Here is a 20157-nt window from a genome sequence, read left to right as displayed (position 1 = left end):
ACTAATCGGGCACGCCGCGGACAATTCTTCGCTCACGAGTGAGCGAGCGCCGCCGTACAAGAACCGAAACTCGTTTAGAAGCAAACACGAGAGATGGAAAAGCGATACCGGGGATCCGGACGGCGGAGGAGCGGGCAGTCTTAACAAGGTCGCGCCGGGGCACCGGCAACAAATTCCAGCGACGCCTGCTCCGGGAAGGGGATGAGAGAGAGAGGGGGGCAGTGCGCTCTATAAGCGACGGAACAGAAGGGGAGGGGAAAGGCCGGCTCCCTGCGATTCGCAATAATTAATCTTTCACCTAAAAGAACTAATCTGCATAATTTAGGAGGGGTGGTCAGCAGCCGCCCTGAGCGCGGGCTTCTGTCCTCTCTTAGGTGTCTCTTTTGTTTTTCCTTCTTATCTCCTGTTTCCAGCTTTTGTCCCTGTCGATTCTAGTGGTCAGAGGAAAAGGAAGACAGTCCGGCGGATGGCGCTGACCTCCGACCTGGAGCGAGAAGAATCGATCGAACACCGCGTCGTCGCATCCGCGCTCGCTGCGCCAGTAAAGCGCGGAAACGTACGAAAAAGAGAAAAGAAAAAAAATTGAAGAGCCAGGAACAAAGTCAGTGAAAAGTGGAAACAAGTTTTTCCAAAGGCCGCAACAAGGGCCGCAACATGAACTTAAACGCCGTGCCTATTAGCAGCGCTAAGGTTTTCTGCAGTCTTTCTTGTCGTGGGGCATTATGCGGCATCGAGGAATGGGCCAAGTAATAAGAAGGAAAACATAAAAACTCGGTTCGAATCGTTTTAATGTCTTGCCAGGCTGTCGTAGACTTCCGAAACTACACACATTTCCTTCTTTTGTACTGAACGTTGGGTACCGTAACGCTTGCTTAAATTTTGTTCGCTGTCGACTTTAATCCCCCCCCCCCCCCCCCCTCCGTTTGCACGTTTCCTGCGAGGAAGGAAGAAATGAAAGATATTAGTTTCGGATCGATACGCAATCTTGAGGTAACGGGGGCGGGGCTTTAATATGTGGCGCCCGTGGAAGCCGGTTGCGTGCGGCGAGTATTATGCAGCTTCTGGCAGGTGCTGATATAAATGGCTATCGAGGGCAGATTAACAAGTTTAATTTCGTGTTGCCGAAGACCGGGGCGCGGCGAAATGAAATTATGGAGCTGCTCGCCGAAGCGGAAAGAAGCACGAAAGTGACAGCCGTGGTTGGCTGCTTGCTGAAACAACGTTAAGAGCTGTTAGAGTCCCCGCGTATGCAGTGGAGGGCGGGCGATTGATTTACACCACCTGCAGGGGCCCTCGGACATGGATCGAAATCACTATGTTTAGAATGGATTTGCCGATGATAGGGATCGAACTCGCTTCATTGAACTGAGGAACTCAGCTTTTAGACAAGTGTATTGGGCTCACCGACCGGTAGAAATAAACAATTGACAAACGCTCGGATGGTAATCAGATGTGACGGCCTGCGTAAAATTGATAAATTGTTTGTTGGAGAAAGAAAATGACGCAGTATCTGTCACATATTGGCGGACACCTGAACCACGCCGTAAGGGAAGGGATAGAGGGAATGAAAGAAGAAAGGAAGAAAGAGGTGCCGCAGTGGAGAACTCCGCAATAATTTCGACCACCTGGGGATCTTTAACGTGCACTGATATCGCACAGCACACGGGCGCCTTTGCGTTTCGCCTCTATCGAAACGCGGCCCCCGCGGTCGGGTTCGAACCCGGGTACTCCGGATCAGCAGCCGAGCGCCCTGATCACTGATCCACCGCGATGGGTACACTGTAAAAAAATTCCGTACCTATAACGTAGACTATGTACGTTTTAAATACAGAACCACGTGTGCTTTCAATGAAACGTAGGGAATGACCGTATATTCAGTCCAGTATTGAAGGAAACGTCCGTGTTCCTCTGTAGTCGTTGCAGGGAAAAATACTAAACATTCAATTTAAGGGATCAAAACTTAACACGACAGGACGGTTGACCCCATCGACTATGTGTTGCACCAAATGCACTAATAACTTGCTTAAAGGCAGCAAAAACAGAAGATGCTTATGATGTGACGCCACTTTTACACGATGAACTGCTGGCCCGCGGACTATAGGCATCACATGACGTCCAATTCTTTATTTGTCTGGTTTACTCTTAGCCAACAATGTCCGCAAACTAGCATGGCGAACGACCGTGAGCATGTCTAATGTGATTAACACAATGATGAGCCGAGGAAGGGTGATAACGCATTACGTTGCTTCAAGGTTGAGTGATTGGTACAAATTGTGAGCAACGTTAAATAACAAAGGCCTTAATTTGCTATAATGTTAAAAGCTGACTTGATGAAAATATTTTTCGCTACATTGCTAGCCACATGATAGAGTAACATTTAATAAAAATGTTACTGCAACATTTGCTTCCTGTGAGAAATGCTGCATAATGAGGTCAACTGTTAGAAAACATTTAGACACAGACAATGGTTGGACAACTTCTCTAAAGTGAAACTGAACACCAGCTGAAAGTACATTGCAAACATGATGAAAGTGCACAATTTGAAAGCCGAATTTCCATCTGCCATTTGGTAAGGAAATAAACAACTGAGTAAACCAAAATCATGGGCAAACAAATCTGTGAATACAGTGCAATGTAGCAGTTACATCTTTGCTACACAACCATTAATCAAAAACACCAACTCCTTCATGGATAACAAAAGCACCGACACAACAACATATTGCTCAATGCAATGTTTAATTTAGTAGGTACCTATTGCCGCCCATTCATGCCTGCTCTTCCTGCAGATAAATGAAACGCCACCAAAAAGCAGCGAGCAGCCATAATTGCTGCAGTGACAAGGAGGATGTGCACCATCGATGCTGTTCCCCCATCCTGAGTAGTAAATAATAGCAGTTTTTTCTGGAAATACTCTGAAAGCACGAATTTTCTATCCATCGTTTACTTAGCTTGCACTGACACGACCCATTGTGTACTCGGTACCTTTGACAAACAAAGGGCCAGCCGATAGGCACACAAGACTGTAGAACCTTGCTAACTTGCAAAAAATCAATGCACAGAAAGAAAAAGCTGACAAAAAAATGAGGAATTCCTTATTTGCACTTTTTATACAATACTAAGAATGTGGCTAAGATATGGCATGAACATTGTTTTTTTCTGTTCACTTAGAAACTTTCCAGCCTGTGCTAGCATATTACTGTGATGTAAATAATGAAGCATGCCAGCACTGTACAATATGCTGTAACACTTATGAAATACTCCCCTTCAAGGCTACCGCATGCCTCTTACATGCGGTAAAGTTTAAATCTGCCAAACTAGCTAGTCTGCAAGATGAGACGCCAAGCCTCTGACATCTGGCGATGTGTACCTCCCATGTAATTAGAGTGATTGGAGATGCTCCTTTTTGATGGCATTTCAGTTGCTGGGTGTGGAAGGACCAGATATGAAGGGCAACAACTAGACACCAACTTTTTAAGCAACATCACAATAAGCAATGTGCCTTAGCTTTCCTTCTGTCCAAAAAGGAGTTTCATTTTCTATGTTCTGTGTACACACAACTGCTTGCATGTGCACATTTTGGCTTGCTGGGAGGTGCTTTCCTCTGTTAAACTACAGTTTTAACTCTGGCCTCAGTCTTCTGCGCCTTCTTAATTTTTTGCTAGCGTTCACCTTAAGTCGCGTACAAACTCACGCAGATCTCCACTTTTCTACGTTTCCAGCTGTCACATCTTCTCTGCCTTCGTCATGTCCACCACTGCATTCAATGCCTTCAAGTCTGCTGTGTATAATCATTTTAATTAATCTGCCTACACATGTATTTATGTTAGTCGCTCTCCTCTCTTCGATGCCAATCGGCCCTGAGAGTAAATAAGTGAAATGGTAGTCTAATCTAGGTCTGAGCAATCACGCATTATGTTGAGTTTATTTTACCACGTTGGCCAGTAGAGAGTGGAAGGAAAAAAAGCTGCTAAGTGGAGCTCGACATGCCTCTCGACCCCTACACTGGAAAGCAGCAGACACCAAGGCATACGTAATCACTAACGACAACAGAACATGACAAGTGTGAAGTAATTCAGTAACGTTCATCGCATTTACCACAGTGCATACTCGCTGCTCAGTAATTTATTACCTCATTAGACATTCTTCAAAGAGAGTGTACAATTATGTGTTTTGTTTGAACATGGCACCACAGTACAATGACAATCATTAACCTTGTGCCAACACAACATAAAATAAACTTCTGCCCAGTAAATGCATTGCTTACAGTGCCACCACGGCACCTGTTTAGAAAATAAGCTCAAAATATTAGTGACATTAAATTTGAGCAGACGGTAATTCCCCTACCCCCTCCCTAAAAAAAAATGAAAAAGGGTGCTCTTCCGACGGTACGTTTGTACGCTGTAATATTTGCGAGTCCAACTACGTGTGAAATTCAGATATAGATAATTAACGCCAAAGCATTCGGTTGAATGCGAGGCGCCAGGGCGCGGGCAAACAGTAATCGTCTTCAGGTATCCGCTGGTGCCACGCCCTGAGGGCCACTGCTCGGCGAATACCATTCATGGCCACGTTCACATCCAACAAGCTTGTCACAAACATCACACAGGTGATGATGCAGCAGCAGTTCATCATTGCTGTTGGCCAGTGCTGAATTTTTTGGCGTGGTAAACGGAATCATCCACCGAAACGCGCATCGACTGTTACTCGCCAGATTCTTGCAGTCCCACGAGGGAGAGCAGCTTTTCCGTCGGCTTCAAGTCTCCTCTTTCGTGCAGGGCCACTGGCATTGTAACGCACATTCTGCATGATCGTTTCACTACGCACCGATGCCGCACGGGACAGCGAGCTGTTGTATGTACACTCCAATGCAGCGTTCCGGCCACACACATACACACACACACACATACTAAAGACACGCAACGCGCAGGACGCACGCAGCGAACACGGAAGAACAAAAACCCATTCCATAGCGCCTGTTCATTCAACTCCACACTGCGCTAACTGCGCACATGTTTCCGACTGCGGGCTCGGCTAGCGCTTCGACTTCGCCATGGCTAGCCATGGCCAAGCTGCGCTGCCGCTGGTGGTAATAACGTTTATGCAACGAAAAGAAAAAACAATATATCAAACGATTCAGGTTGTCAGCTAAAAAAGCTACCGTAAAATTAAATACATCTTATATGTTTTTGCCGTTGTGCGCCTTTGCGACATCAGCGACGTGAGCTTGAGCGCGAATACGCGAATGGCGCTATGAATTTCCCGTGTTTCTCCGTAAATTGCAAATGGCGCGGCTGCGCCGCTAACTTTTAGACATGCTTGCAGAGGTAGTCGGTGCGAACAGTTGGAAGTTCAGTCGACTGGAATTGCTCAAGGAAAGTCAGCGGCACTGCATTTTTATTGTTTCTGTGCATTGCGAGTCACTTTGGCGGCAGCCACTCGGCAACGTCTCCGGTTTGGCGAACTTGTGAGAAGGTGAGCCTTTTGTTCTCAAATTTTGAAAGCGGTTTTTTGCTTGTATTGTAACCCTGCGTCTCGTCGCATGTTATGTTCACGATAACATCAGTACAACGTGCATGCGCTTTCTGTCTCTATTTAGAGTAATATTGGTCGATCAGCGTAAACTTTTGGATTCAATTAAGCACGAACTGTCCATGTTGGTACTGCGTGTCGAATGTGTTTGGAGATGATTCTGAGCGGGAGATGGTGTTCTGATAATTTGTGTACTACCAGATATAGTCTAGACATTTGAAACCATTTATCACACTGAAACAAAGTTGGAAAACTGTTTTGTGTTCATGCATCTGCTGTCCTTAAACGACTTTTCGGCAATCATTCGCATGGCTCCTTTGGATCTGGAAAATTGACTACTGTTGCCAGGGGTGCCTGATAGCAGAGCTCCTGGGGACGCCCAGTGGGTCATTTGTTTGTCCAAGTGCCCAGTACCAAAGGTACCATTCCTGACATTTTTTCCCAGTCCGTTAACCTCATATTCCTTGCAAAGATTACAGTATGTAATCAGGTAGTAAAAAAATTGGTAACTTCTGCATATTTCAGAACAGTTCAGAGAAATGCACATGCAGCATCAGTATTCTCTCGGTAGAATTTCTGAGACCTGGATTCATTTCTTCTAGGACTGTGGCAAGCAGTAGGTCAACTGTACATAAATTTATTTTCCTCTGGTGCAAAGTAAAGAGTGCAAACGTCATAAGACAAGTCTCTAGTCTGTTTCATTCTCACTGCATTTGGCCAAAGCATATATGAAATGCTGTACGTTTTATGCCCTAGTTTCCTTTACTTTGAGCAGTAGATATTGACAGTGAATAGCAAGGCAACTCCACTCGCAGACGGTTTTGCCTTCGGCAGCAAAACAGGGAATACCTTACCCCATGTGTTATCTCAAGAGACTCAAAACTGCGATGGACAGCTGCGTCCACAGCTGCTATCACCTCCCAAGTGCATGCGCTCGTAAGACACATATTAACTCTGGATTGCCATTAACATAGCCTTGCTCATTGCAGTTGCCGATAAACACCTCATAAGTGGTACTGTTATGCACTCTTTTCTTTGGCACTATGTATGAGCTTCTGTTTTCGCGCTTTCTAGAAATAATGCATGCAGTTTTGAACTGCGAAAAGAGAATTTACATTTAACTAGATTGTCATGTCAGTATGTTACAGCCAAATTGTACATTGATGTCAGTGCTGGTGGTTTCTTTTCATTATTTTAGGATAATGTTATAATTTTACCTATAGCAAATAATAGCCCTCACTAATTAGCTGATTTTGTCATGTCCAGTATTCTGATATGCTAAGCCACCAAAGCATGATTCAGAATGTTGTCAGAACTAAAGGCACTGAGTCTTTCGTGTCAGTAAAAAATGTGCTTTATACCCCTGTCACATGGCATTCCTCGAAGGCCTTTCCAGCAAAGGCACCATTTTTCACCAAAGGAGCGAAAGCTTAAAGGAGCAGCGATGCAGCTACACGGTGCAGCCCAAAGGTGAAAGTCGTTCAGGCTTAGCACCCGCTGCTATACTCGAGGTGGCTGAAGTGAGTGTTCTAAAATTAAAGTGGTGTATTCTGTTCATTCGTTGAGCTTTGACAATTTTTTATTCTGATTGCTTCCTTAAAAGTACTGCAACAGCTACTCTCATCAGCAGGAGCAGGTTTTGTACGTGTATTGCCTTGGCCTCCATGGGCGCTCGGTGTTGCCGCAACACTTTCACTGTCTTGAAATTTGAACATAAAACATAAACACCCATACAAAAACCAAAGCCAGACACACCTTTCGTATTTGAAAAAAATGTTTTCAAACATTATTAGCTTATCTATATTTTTATTGCTTTTACTTTTTGACTTTGGATGGTACTGCGATCACAGCTTCTCGAATGCCGCGTCTTCGGGCTCCGAAGGTCTCGGTTGAGCGCCTTCGCCTCCAAGGCCCTTAGCGACAAAGGCGCAACATTTGTACCGGGTAGCTGCACTCCTTACGCCTTTGGATATGATTCTTAAAGACCTTTGCGGTGCCCGTGTGACAGGGGTATTAGTGTGGTATGGCTGCTTGAACACCTGTCCCTGGTATCTCACAAACTGAATAAGGAAGGGAAAAGCCTCAGGGTGCTTGCCGACGTTTCGACAAGAGGACTTGTCTTTGTCTGGCAAAGTGTTCATCATTGGTGGAGTTTAAATAAGGTTTTCACTTCGAGGCGAAAGGCCTGTTGTGTGGGACGAGGGTGCGATATGGGAAGGGCGTTACGATGGGGAGCATGAACCTTGACCAGGCATGATAGCTGCTAAAGAAGATTAACCGGTTGACCTGCAAAACTGTGAAAACAAAAAAGCCCAATTCAGTAGAAACGAATCTCGGGGTATGGAGTGTGGATAGTGGGCTTGAATGGCTTTATGTCCAGCCACAACAGGTGGCTTGGTATGGCTGGCTGCCTTTTCCTGAAAAACTAGGATAAAGGATTTAAGGAGCATGGCAGAATAAAATACCAGGGGGGGTGGGGGGGCAAAATAATTTGAAGTAAAAAGAGAAAATGAAGGCAGGTTCGGAGAAAAGGCAAAAAGAAGGGGGAGGGGGAGGAGTATGGCAGCCAAGGTTCCGAGAAGTGATGTCAGGAGGTGCAGGGCGTAAGGTTAAAGTATAACGATAATTTAAAGAAAGCAGGAAAGGAGGGGGAAATTATGGGTTGGGAAACCTCTGACCATGTGCAAGGCCTTTTCAAATAATTATGCCAATTCCGGAATGTACAGAGCTGGCCACATTTAGTGCAAACATGTGAGCGCATGGCCGCACTCTTTAGAGGTCCACTGTGTGCGGCGCAGCCACTCATCGCTGCAAAATGGCACAAGAGGAGATGCACCTGGATGTGGTGCTTCGTGTCATGTTACACTTCGATGTGTGGCAATGTCAGACACAGTGGCCCAAAGAGCACAGCCATGTGCTCGCGTGTTCGCACTAAGAGTGGACAACCCTGTAATTGATTCTAAGTTTCCTCTGTATATGTTGACCCCAGACGAAAACAAGTTGTCTTGTTGAAACGGCAAGCACCCTGAGATTTTTCCTTCCCTTGTTCACTTTTTGAGTGTCAAGAAACCATCTGCCTACTCTCTCTGTACCATGCACTCCACATCTTGTACGGTTATCTTTGTATGTATACACCAGTGATAAATCATGAAGGAAATCAAGGGATTTGTATTTGTATTGCTTAACACTTACTTTAAAGCTATATCATGAGGGTATAGTTGAAAATGTGCTACGGGGGCTTGGTTGTGTGTCGTGACTGGTTTCTCTTTATCAGGGCTACTTGACAGCCACCATGAAACGCAGGCTTTTGAAAAGTCGTTCCTCATATAAAAGAGCATTTCCACTGTTACAATGGAAATGTTATTTGCTAAAAACTTCAATCATTGCAGTTCAGGGATTGATATTTTTCAAATAACTAACCTGAAGTTCAAAACCTGCAGAAGGAACTATGTAACTTTTTTCCTGCCTTAAAAACCCAGTACTTATTTGCCAGTTTCAGCAAGCAGAGGTCTGTTTCATGGCACATACTTTCCACTACCTTGCATGAAAATTGTGCAGTACAGGCCCACCATAAAACTAGGGGCATAGTATACTGCTTGTATGCAACTACTTTGGCGTTAGACCATGCATAGCATGGTCTTAAAGTTATTCTTTTCATTTGCAACTAATTCATAAAAGGCCTATTCTGGCAAAAGGCATTTAGCAAAATTATCTTCCTCTGAATGCTTCTAAGGATAACTTTAGTTCATTCAGGAAAATATATATTGACAATATCTCTTAAAGGCATGATTGTACATATTAGCTCTTGTTACCTCACAGTATTTAGTTTTGTGCCTCCAGCATCACTGACTTGCATCATATGTTAAATAGAGTAGTAAAAAGCTCGCTGTTTAAACCACAACTCATGATGGGGCTGTGCACTTTTTGTTGTGTTACATGAAATATACTTATGTATGAAACAATTTCTTTCAGCTGCACCTCACATGATTCAAATTCCATCAGAAGAAAGGCTGCAACACAACATTGCTCACTACTGTTGCTTTCCCAGCACATAACATGCCATAACAGCACATAGCAGGTAAGATGTGAACAAAAACAGTGCATGTATATGTTCCACACATGCATTTTGTGTACTACCAACACTATGATATGATTAACTATGTCATGTAAGAGAGAGCACACAAATCATTTTTTGTATATATTGCAGCATGGTTATTTCAAGTTTTAAACTGGCCATTGAAACGACCCATTGTATCACCGCTGGTTACCCGGTGGCACTGGGGATCGAACTCCACACCTACCGCTTGCGAGGCAGATGCTCGGACCACTAGGCCACTCCTGCGGTCCCCCCACTGATGTTGCTTACACCAGGTGCTGTTAAAGCCCCGGTATGTATGTTAAACGCATTTTAGAAAACCATTCACTTCCAAAGTACCATTTCATCTTTATAGCAAAACCACAGTTTGCCTAGCTAGACAAACCTGCTGCATACAAGCCAGCAGAAGGGTTGCACATACATGCTTCGTTAGGAAAACATAAAAATCAAGCAGAGCCTGCCCTTCATGGTGCATTATACCCTGATTTTGAGCAATGATCAAGATAGGCAGATGGTCATTTCATTGAACACTTGCATGATACATTCGTAGAATCGAAAAGACAAGTACTATTGCAAAATCTTCAAACAGTGTTTATTCTCAGAGAAAACATATGAAAAAAGTGTTGGATTAGTTATGGTGCACCTTGTATGGGGAAAGGGGCTCCCACTTTGTGAAAGGCTTAATTTTGGAATAACGACAGCGTTTAAACTAGTTGGGTTACCATGTTTAGATAGTGGATGTGCTCAAAAAGACACTGGAAGTAAGCGCACTGTGTGGAAATCTCTTTCTGTATCCTTGTCTTTTCGAGCGCTTTCATGATCTAAACTTAATTTTGCAAGAGAGCACGGAAAACAAATATTTAAATTCTGATAATTAAGGATAAAAGATCATGTTTCATTGTGTTGCTTAAAGTGTACATTGTATCACTATTGCTGTATTGCAGCACTTCTGTCGTGGCCTTGCATTGCAGCCTCTTGACTTTTGTTTATATAATAGGCAGTCCTTTTTTTCATTCGATTGCAACACTTTAGGAGTTACTACAGAGTTGCGTGGTAGCGAACTCTCAGATTAACGGTTTGCATTATTACGCCCGCATAACTTGCTAAGTGTTTCACTGCAGTCTTGTTACTAGAACAGCCTCTTGAAAGTATTCAGCCTGGTGGTCATTGAGGGTTACTGTTCACATATCAAAATGCCGGATCAGCTGTATACTCTTTACAGCTACCAGAACTATGGTACATTTCATGACATGCTGGCTGAAGAGTGCTGGAGCACCAGACCGGGGATTTGGATGAAACAATTTTCAAATGTGTGCTCGGTATCACGCTGTTTTGTTCCAGTTGTGGAGAGGTTTTCTTTTCATATTTGTTCTGTCAAACATTTAAATTTTGGGCAATATGTTGTTGCCTTTATCTTGTGTTCTCTTTGTTGTTGAGGTTTAGTATTTTTGGCACAAGCACTCCACTCTATTACTTCTCAGTATAATTTAAAATTTGTAGGGCACGTCATGAAGAATAAAACTTCTACTTGAATAATCTGCATGTGTTTATGTTCTCATTGTTGATATAAAAACTTAGTTGAGACAGCTTGTATTTTTGCTCTGGCTAGAATTTTTAGGAGAGCCTCGGTAACATAATCACATGACCAACACAAACTTGGTATTATCGTTTGTGCAATGAAAAACAGTTTTAAAATAGTTATTAACAGCTGTCAGTGTAGGACTGGCCTAAAATGTTTTGTGCTCTATGTAGCTCTTCTCTGAGGCAGGATTAATTCATCTGCACCTGCAGCCTGATACCGCCAAGATACCAATTCTTGGGTGAACTTATGATTTTTTTTTCACTGAACAAACTTGCATCATCTTGAAGCATGGAACTTGAGCTGATTCTTAACAGCTCTAGTGTAGCGAATTTCATTATCCTCATTGCTTAGTTTACATTCACCTCAGGACAATGGCCTTTTCCAGTTTAATTATCTGTGTCTTGCACCAGCTACATGCCACACTATCAGAAATCACCTAATCTTATCTAGTGAGCTTATAATCAGCTATCTCCTGCTATATTTTCCTTAGGGTGAAATTCATTTTGTTGCGATACAATGCACAAGCTGTTTCCTGGCGTGGTGCTCAGCTTATCTGGAATGAAATGCTTGGGAAATGGGTCTCTGATTTCACCTTGAGTAGACGAAATTAACTTGTGCTAAGGCACTCTTTTGCCACAGATGCCCTTGTGTCATGAAAATCCATCAAATTCATTATGTTGCCCTAAGATACCATTGGTGATTCATTCTCTGCATTGTATGCCCTGGCCAAATCCATTTTCTTCTTTTAATTTCTGCCAGAATATTAACAACTTCCTTGTTCATCCCTGTTATGGTTTCACTCGGTCAGTTGTTCTAATAATAATTATAATCACTTTATTGAAAACATATTTTGGGCTAAATGGCATCAAGTTTGCCACTCTGCATAATGATATATATGTTTGGTCTTGTATGTCTTTACTTGTGTGGTAATGTTTATTTTGTGCTCACTGTCTAAACAACCTTATTTGCCTATGATATCCTAAGCCCTTCTATACCTATTTTCCTTCCCCCTGGCTCTTTTTCTTTTCAGTCATTCCTCCTCTTTCCTTTACACCGGCCATTGGTCACAAGGCTGCTGTGGGAACGACAGTCAGCACTGGGCCCTTTTTTGTTCATGGAACCTGCACTGCTGCTATTAGCACATAGTACGTTATCAGTATTTTTGTGATACTGCATTTATTGTTATTTATGAAGTAGTTGGCTAAGGCAATGGTAGCAGTGTTGGATATTGCAATATATTAAGCATATATCTCACTTGCAATATATCAGTGTGTTCACTATTACACTACCCTCTATTTCTTTCAGTTCAGTTATTTGGCTATAGATATATTGTGCTGCTTTCCTAGTTTAGTCCACTCAAACTAAAACTTTGCTCTTTGTGTCACAGGTAGAATCTACAATGATTGCTGCTCTGTGTCTTGTAAGCAGGAGGCAGTGTTCAATGGAGCCATGAACTTTCCTTGGAATTGAAAAGCCTTTGCCGTATTATGCGCTGAACCACGAGTGTGAAGAGGAAAATGTCATGCCTTGGATTTCTGCAGAGGTGAGCCATTGCGGTGAATCCACCAGCGCGAAAGACAGGGATGAGAAAGGAGACAAGACAGGTGCTGACTCGCGACTATAGTTTATTGGCGTGAACAGGGAATATATAAAAAGCCAAGCAATACCATAAACCATGTAGTTACAGATAAGCATACAGGACAACATGAGTCAAAAATCGCCCTCAACATTTCCCTGATCGAGGTAGTCCAACTCATTGTGTGTTAACACGATAGACAAAACACACATTCTTCACGGAGTCATAAGATGTGTCTAGCCTTGATAATCTCCCATTTAACCTCTCTGAATTTACTGCCAAAATGCGTGTTGCCAAAAGGAAAGGGTAGCAGACTTCACATCCCGTGCAGTGTACAGCAGAGTTACCCCAACCACCTAGCCAAGCCCCTACCCTCTTGTGTTCCTGTAGTCTTACATTCATACACCTTCCAGTTGCACCTACGTAAACCAGACTACAAGATAATAATATTTGATACCACATTCATTTTACAAGGTACATATACATTTCACTCTACACGTGTACTTTTCTCGAGCCACATTCACAGAATTATTCTTAAAATTTTACATGCTTTAGACAACGTATTAGGGGCCGAGAAAGCCACTTTTACATCATACCTTCTGGCCACATTTTTCAAATTGTGCGACAATTTATGTACATACGGTAACACAACTGGTCTTTTGGCATCTCACTGTCTGTCTGGCCCCAGCTAGATTGTGCCGGTCGCCGCAAAACTGTCTCAGCTTCTTTAACAATTTATCATATGCTCTTGCAGTAACAAGGTTTGGAAATCCTGCGTTCGTTAACCTTAAAATCTGCTCTTGGAAACTAGTCGTCATGCTGTGAAAGCATAATTTCATCAATTCTGAGCCCGCGCTAGAAAGTGCAATGCTATCTTTCACTAGCTTGGAATGGTCGACATGTAGCCAGGTAGCAGCTTAACACTCGCCAGCACACATGAAGTGTGCTGAACATCAAGGTAAGGTCCAGAAACCACAGCTCTTTTTCTTGGGACATTTGCTCCAAGGTAAACCTGAGATAAAGGCCTTGCTCCTTAAACAACTTGAGAAGATGTACAGGTCCCGAACTATCACAACCTTTATAAAAGACCAGAAAATCATCGACATAGCAAAAGATTTCTCCCCCAGCCCATGCACATTCTAGACAATTATTATATCCACCCTACTCAAGAAAATATTGCTTAGCACAAGGTCAACCTTTGAACCACTACATATTCGAGACTTTAGAACACATACCGCACTGCACTACTCTACAAACATGCTCTTCAAATAAATGCTATTCAATAACATGCTCTTCAGATAAATTTCAGAAAAGGATTCATGCAAAATTATCTCTGGTTATTTGCAAAAGCATCTGTCTACTTCGCATCTTGATCCATTTCTTGTACTCAATTCGCAGTGTGGTTGAGTATCTTAAGAATGACAATCCAGCGGATTGTCTTGTGATTAGTGTCGATGTAGAACTATTTTATTCTATCCCATATGAAGATCTTGTGAAAAGCTTATGAATGTGTATATCGGAGCACAACGATGAGCTCGTGTTTAGGAATGGGTGTGTAACATAAGTCTTTTTTGGCACTTGCCTCCTTTTATTTGAAGTGAGGAGCATGTTTGTGGAGTATGGCAGTGCGGCATATGTTCAAAAGTCTGCTAAATGTATCGATTCGAAGGTTGCCCCTGTGCTAAGCAATATTCTCTTAAGCAGGGTGGAAGGAATGATTGCCAAGAAATTGCATGGGCTGGGGGAAATCTTTCGCTACGTCTATGATTTTCTGGTCTTTTACAAAGGTTGTGATAGTGTGGGACCTGTACATATTGTGAACTTGTTTAAGGAGCAAGGCCTTTGTCTTAAGTTTACCTTGGAGAAAATGTCCCAACAAAAAGAGCTGCGGTTTCTGAACCTTACCTTGATGTTCTGCACACGCCATGTGTGCTAGCGATATTCACCCAGGAGTGTTAAGCAGCTACTTGACTGTTGGTCGAACGATTCTAAGCTAGTGAAAGATAGCATTGCGTCGTCAAGTCTAGGCTCGGTATTGGTGAAGCCATGCTTTTACAGCGTGACAACTGGTTTCCAAGAGAAGATTTTAAGGCTAATGAAAGCATGATTTCCCAACCATGCTATTGCAGAAGCGTGCGATAAATTGTTAAAGCTGAGCATATAAGATTGGGCAAGTTGGTCTGACATGCTAAAGATAAGAATGGCTCAGCATCAAGTAACGAGGACAACAGGAGAGCACACCCACGCACAAGTGCCATCCTTGGAGCGGATGCAGAATCTAAGAGCGTGTACTTGACATTCAGCGTTGGCAGCCAAGGATCGGGCTCGTTCAATCTTTAGCGTTCAAATCCGTGTTTCCTTGACTGTAAACGCTGAATGTCAAGCACGCGCTCTTGGATTTTGTATCTGCTCCAGGGTTGGCACTTGTGTGTGGGTGTGCTGTCCTGCTTTCCTCGTTACTTGATGCTGTGCCATTCTTCCCTTTAGCATGTTAAAAGCTGAAACCCCTTCGCAGGGACTGGCATGATCAGGCTGGGGCCAGCCAGTGAGATGCCAAAAGACTGACTGTGTTGTTGCAGATTGTTGCAAAATTTGAAAACTGTGGCCAGAAGGTATGACGTAAAAATGGTGTGTTCGGCCCCTAATAAGTTGTCTACAATCTGTAAAATTGTTAATAATTTTGTGAATTTCGTTAGGGAAAAGCACATGTGTCGAGTGAAACGTGGCAACATATATGTGCCTTGCAACCATTGCATGCATTGCATACCATTATCATGTGGTTGGGTTTATGTTGGTGAAACTGGAATGTGTATCAATGTAAGACTACAGGAGCATGAGAGGTATTTGGATATTGGTAGGGGTTGTAACTTATCTGCATATTACAAGGGATGTGAACGCTGCTAGCCATTCCTTTCGGCAACACGCATTTTGGCACTACGTTCACAGCAGATTAACCAGAAAATTATCGAGGCTAGACACATCTTATGACTCGGTGACGAATGTGTGAGTGTGCTGCCCATAGCGTTAACATGCAGCGGGTTGGACTGTCTAGATGAGAGGAATGTTAAGGGCAATCTTTTACTTATGTTGTGATGTAGCTTATGTGTAATTGTGTAGTTTGTGGCGTGTGGCTTTTCTGTATACTCTCTGTTCACTTCAATAAACTTCAATTGCGAGTCAGTGCCTGTTTTGTTTCTTTTCTCGTCCCTGTCTCGTGCTGATAGATTCAAGTACTTGTAGAGTAGATTCACTGAATTGTGTACTTGCAGAGGCTTGTGAAAAAACGAGAGGAATTTTCTTTCCTTTATGCGGAATGGAAGGTTGAAATTTTTTTACTTAAATTTTTGCAGCATTAAATTCTATTCGGAAAGGTAAAACCCACATTATTGTACATTTTGTGTGCAATGCTGCCGGTGGCTGCATGCAACTGAAAACATTCGTCCAGGTTATCTAGCTAGCGTCCTTCTTCCTTGTGCCACATTTTCTGAAATAATATTTTGTCAGATTTATTTCAATCAGAATTTCTAAGAACATATTGGTGATCACATAATTTGGTGATCACATATGACATAATTCAAAGCGTGATCATTGGTATTTTTTAGTCTGGGGCAGTACAATGAGAAGTACATAGTATATAGTAAAATTAAATATGACCAGTCTAACATAAACAAAACTACTTTTTTTTAAAGGAAAATTTTGCTACCGAAGTGCTGGAGTGACATGGCATTATGAAGACGTGGACAGTGTGCTGTATTCATGATGGCACGAGAACTGGCGTACAGTGCTTCAGGTAACTGGTGAGTACCTTGGTGCTGTGCTTCTGCTAATGTAGCCAAATTATGTTTTTAATCTAAGAGTGTATCTGAAAACTTAAGCAAAAATTGAGTAGTATTTAGATATTCTTGCACCAGATACCACTGTGAGAATTAGTTATTAATGATGTGTCTCACATGTACCCTTGTCTGCTGAATATAGTAGGCATGGCTTTCGAGCTGAGTGCCTCCAACGTATGAAAAAAAAATGGCCACTGGGCCGCTCCACAACGCGTGGAGCAGCCCAGTGTAGCACATTCAGGCTTCATGGAGTGGAGAATGAAGGCAGTAAATAATTTAAGAGTAGAAAACACAGCACAAACCACAGGACCAGGAAACTGACAGGACACACCGACCCTGATGACACTCTTTGCATGAAGGGTGTTATAAAGTTGCCTGTCATGTAGAGCAAGATGGAGGTCGCACAGGGCGGGTGTTAAATATGAGTTGATGCAGACACCTGTCATTACGTAGTACTCACTGTAGAACTCGAGCAAGAAGCAAAGGTAACAGCTGAGCATGGCCACTCTTGTGCTTTCCTCCGCAAGCAATCTAGAATTGCACTTAGAAATCTTTTATGCTTTCTCTTGACATATACATCATTGCTGCATGTGGCGAGGAAAAGTACATACCCTTGATGTCAAGTGACAGTGAACTCACAGGGCTGGTAACAGCTCACTGAGGTGTTGTGGTATATCTACAGGGCACCTCATGAGAACAAAGAGCCCTTGAAGGAATTCTCTCAGTTTGTTGCCACATGGACCTCTTCGTAATCAATGACTCTAAAAGGCAAGCCTTCCTTTAGTGTCACAAAAAAAGGCCTAGGACATGGGTCTTTTTGCTTCTCCATTAGTGCCAAAATGTTTGCTAGTGAGATCTTTCGCAGATATATAATTATTTCACAAAATGTCAAGAAGGAGACTGAAGCTGCACCAAGCAGTACCAGTAAAAAACTTATCACAGCTGTTCAAAAAGCAGAAAGACTCATGCCTTCATCCTTATTTTGCATCAGACACATGAGGACACTTCGTCTTTCTGGGTCATCATTTTAAAAAGGTTCACATGGCAACGGCCTTTGGTTAAATTTCTGCCAAGAGCCCTTTTTTGAAACTTGAGCATCCGTTCCTTGTGAGGAACACTGCAGAGATATTGGAATGCCATAATAAAAAGCGTCATAATCTGTCGCAACGGGCATGCCCGGGGACTTTCACTTCGTCTTGTCTTGCCTATAACAAATTGGATGGACGATAAATTCGGCAAGCGTCTCCCACCTTTTTCAGATGTTACCAATGTTCCTTGCTCGCTAAGTTGTGCATTTAGTACTATGTACAGAAAGGCACCTGCATTGAATTGCATCTGGCCCCCATCCTGAGCTACTTTCTATTTGCACAAAATGATAAGCAACTGTAAAGACTTTCATGCGCACAGTGCCGCCCGGGAAAGCGCATTTTGTCTGCTTCTTTCTGGACCTGTGGTTTTTACTGTTTACTGTTATGAGAAATGAATTTTGGGCAATAAATTATAACGGGTTGGTTCTCGGTGAATGGCTTTTGAAAGCTTCTACGAAAGCCGATTGTTCAATAGCGGATGGTTGAAATGTATTTGTGAAATTTATATTTGGTGTTGTGTGACCACTAAATGAGGATTTTTTTTATGCTTTTCAGATGGATCCGACAGCAATGTGCAGATGTACAATGTGTGTAGTTTGCCATGAAAATAAAACGTATGTACTTGTACTCACCCAAACACTTACCACTCTTTCATTCTAAGCTGCATTCTTTGTACGTATGCACTACATAATATGCGTAAAGGAAAGCCTTGTACATAATACGTATTTCTTCGGCACCTGGACGGCTATATCTGCAGTGAACATTGCGGGCAGAAGCTATACGAAGACGCATGTTCATGTACTACAGAAAGTACATAATTACAATACAGATAATTTCCGCTCTAAATGAAATGACTTCCGAGTAAACGGAGGACGTATGCATACACATTGCGGAAACTTCAATAAGAACAAAACATAAGCATTCGTTGTGAAAAAACGATTTCGGTCTCGTGCATAGCATGCCGTAACTTTCCGTTACCAAGAATGTGACAGTCGTCATACGGAGTCTCTGTTTCTGACATTTAGTCCGTACCTCATGTTGCGGAAAACCCTCCGGCAACGCATTACCAGCGGGTTTCTCTGTACTGCGGAGCATTTTTTTTTACAGTGTAAGCAGATGCGTGTTTAGGGTGCTGCTCTTCTATTTTGATGTTCTTCCCTTTCCCTTTTTGGCTTACGAATAGCCCTTTTCCCAAACCGAATCAAATACGAATAGTGTAGCTAAAAACCGAATCGAATACGAATCGGAATATTTTGAGGATTATTCGCTACTTGTGCGAATGTTCAGTGAGCAATCGTGAGAAACAGCGAAGTGCTGCTGCTGTGCTGCAGTGGTTGTCAGGAAGAATGACAAGGAAAGTGCACGGGCCTGCCCACTGGCTCAAGCTGAGCCACAATCGCTGCCACGTGCTGAAAGTAGGAGAGCTGAAAGATAGGAGGGCAAAGATTGTACGAAAAGACGCGCGCTATATGTCCCGGGCCGATCCCGGAGGCAGTGCAACACAGGGCCAACCCGTGCCGGAGTGCTTCAACCACTCCGACATATTTCCAAAAATAAGTTTAATATCTTGGGTCCAAATGGAACCTGTATCAGATATTAAATCAGATAATAAGATACCTGATTTCGCAGTTATAGCTGTATCTGTTAAGAGGCGCAGCACTGATCTCCATTTGGGACGTCGCAAAACGAATTCAGTGCATTAACTTTATAATTTGCATGTTATATGCGCAGACGAAAAATGCCTTTTGCTGTTGATTATGGAAGGTTATTAATAAACTAGTGCCCTATGTCAGTGCATGAGTCGGGAGAGAGCTTCGAAAGAGGCATGGCCTCCGAGGTCAGGCATGAAGGCCGGGTTGCTGAACCTTCCTCGGACCTGCCGCGTCGTCAAATCTCTGAGGCCATGTATGAGTATGATGAACACCGTCACGCGAATGGACCGCACCGCGGCGTTGAAACCTCCATCCCCAGCATACCGATCGCGGCAGCGTGGTACCCGACGCGTATGGTCCCTGTTTTTGGAATAGTCGTGGAAGAAAAACACGGCAGGTTTTATTCGAACTTTGCTCCAAATGTTCGAAAAATATTCGAACACTAGGGGGTTATATTCGATTCGTTTCCAATAATTTTGAACGCAAACCATTTGATTCGTTCGAATAATCCAATACGTGGATATTCAATACGGTATTCGAAATTTCCGAACATTCGCATACCCCTACTTTTTCCGCATTCAATTTTCTTTAGGATGCTGCAATTAATTTTGCTTTTATGGTTTGTTAATGATTTTGTGCCTTACATTTGCTGCATTTACACTCCGGCTTGCTTTGGCTGGCTTCCTGGCTTCCTAAGGATTTTTGTAATGAATTTACATTTGTTGCATTATCATACACATTTTGCCTTGGGGCGCCACGTTGGATCAGCCGACGACGCGTGCTCGCTTTCCACGCTGCTTT

The 20157-nt window shown here is 43.0% G+C and overlaps 1 long non-coding RNA gene and 1 pseudogene across 1 annotated transcript; one reads left to right on the top strand and one right to left on the bottom strand.

Annotated features, from left to right (window-relative positions):
- The first annotated feature begins 5128 nt into the window (after positions 1–5128).
- LOC144128832 (uncharacterized) lies at positions 5129–16580 on the top strand. The gene is made up of 7 exons (XR_013313834.1): positions 5129–5472; positions 5878–5948; positions 9502–9607; positions 9737–9917; positions 12238–12352; positions 12595–12750; positions 16473–16580. It is a non-coding gene; the product is annotated as an uncharacterized LOC144128832 (long non-coding RNA).
- A 2593-nt stretch (positions 16581–19173) lies between these two features.
- LOC144130692 (U2 spliceosomal RNA) lies at positions 19174–19343 on the bottom strand (annotated as a pseudogene).
- Between the last annotated feature and the right edge of the window lie 814 nt (positions 19344–20157).

The sequence above is a fragment of the Amblyomma americanum genome, chromosome 4, assembly GCF_052857255.1.
Source record: "Amblyomma americanum isolate KBUSLIRL-KWMA chromosome 4, ASM5285725v1, whole genome shotgun sequence".
Taxonomy (NCBI): Eukaryota; Metazoa; Arthropoda; class Arachnida; order Ixodida; family Ixodidae; genus Amblyomma; species Amblyomma americanum.
This window is presented reverse-complemented; position numbering and strand designations above follow the sequence as displayed.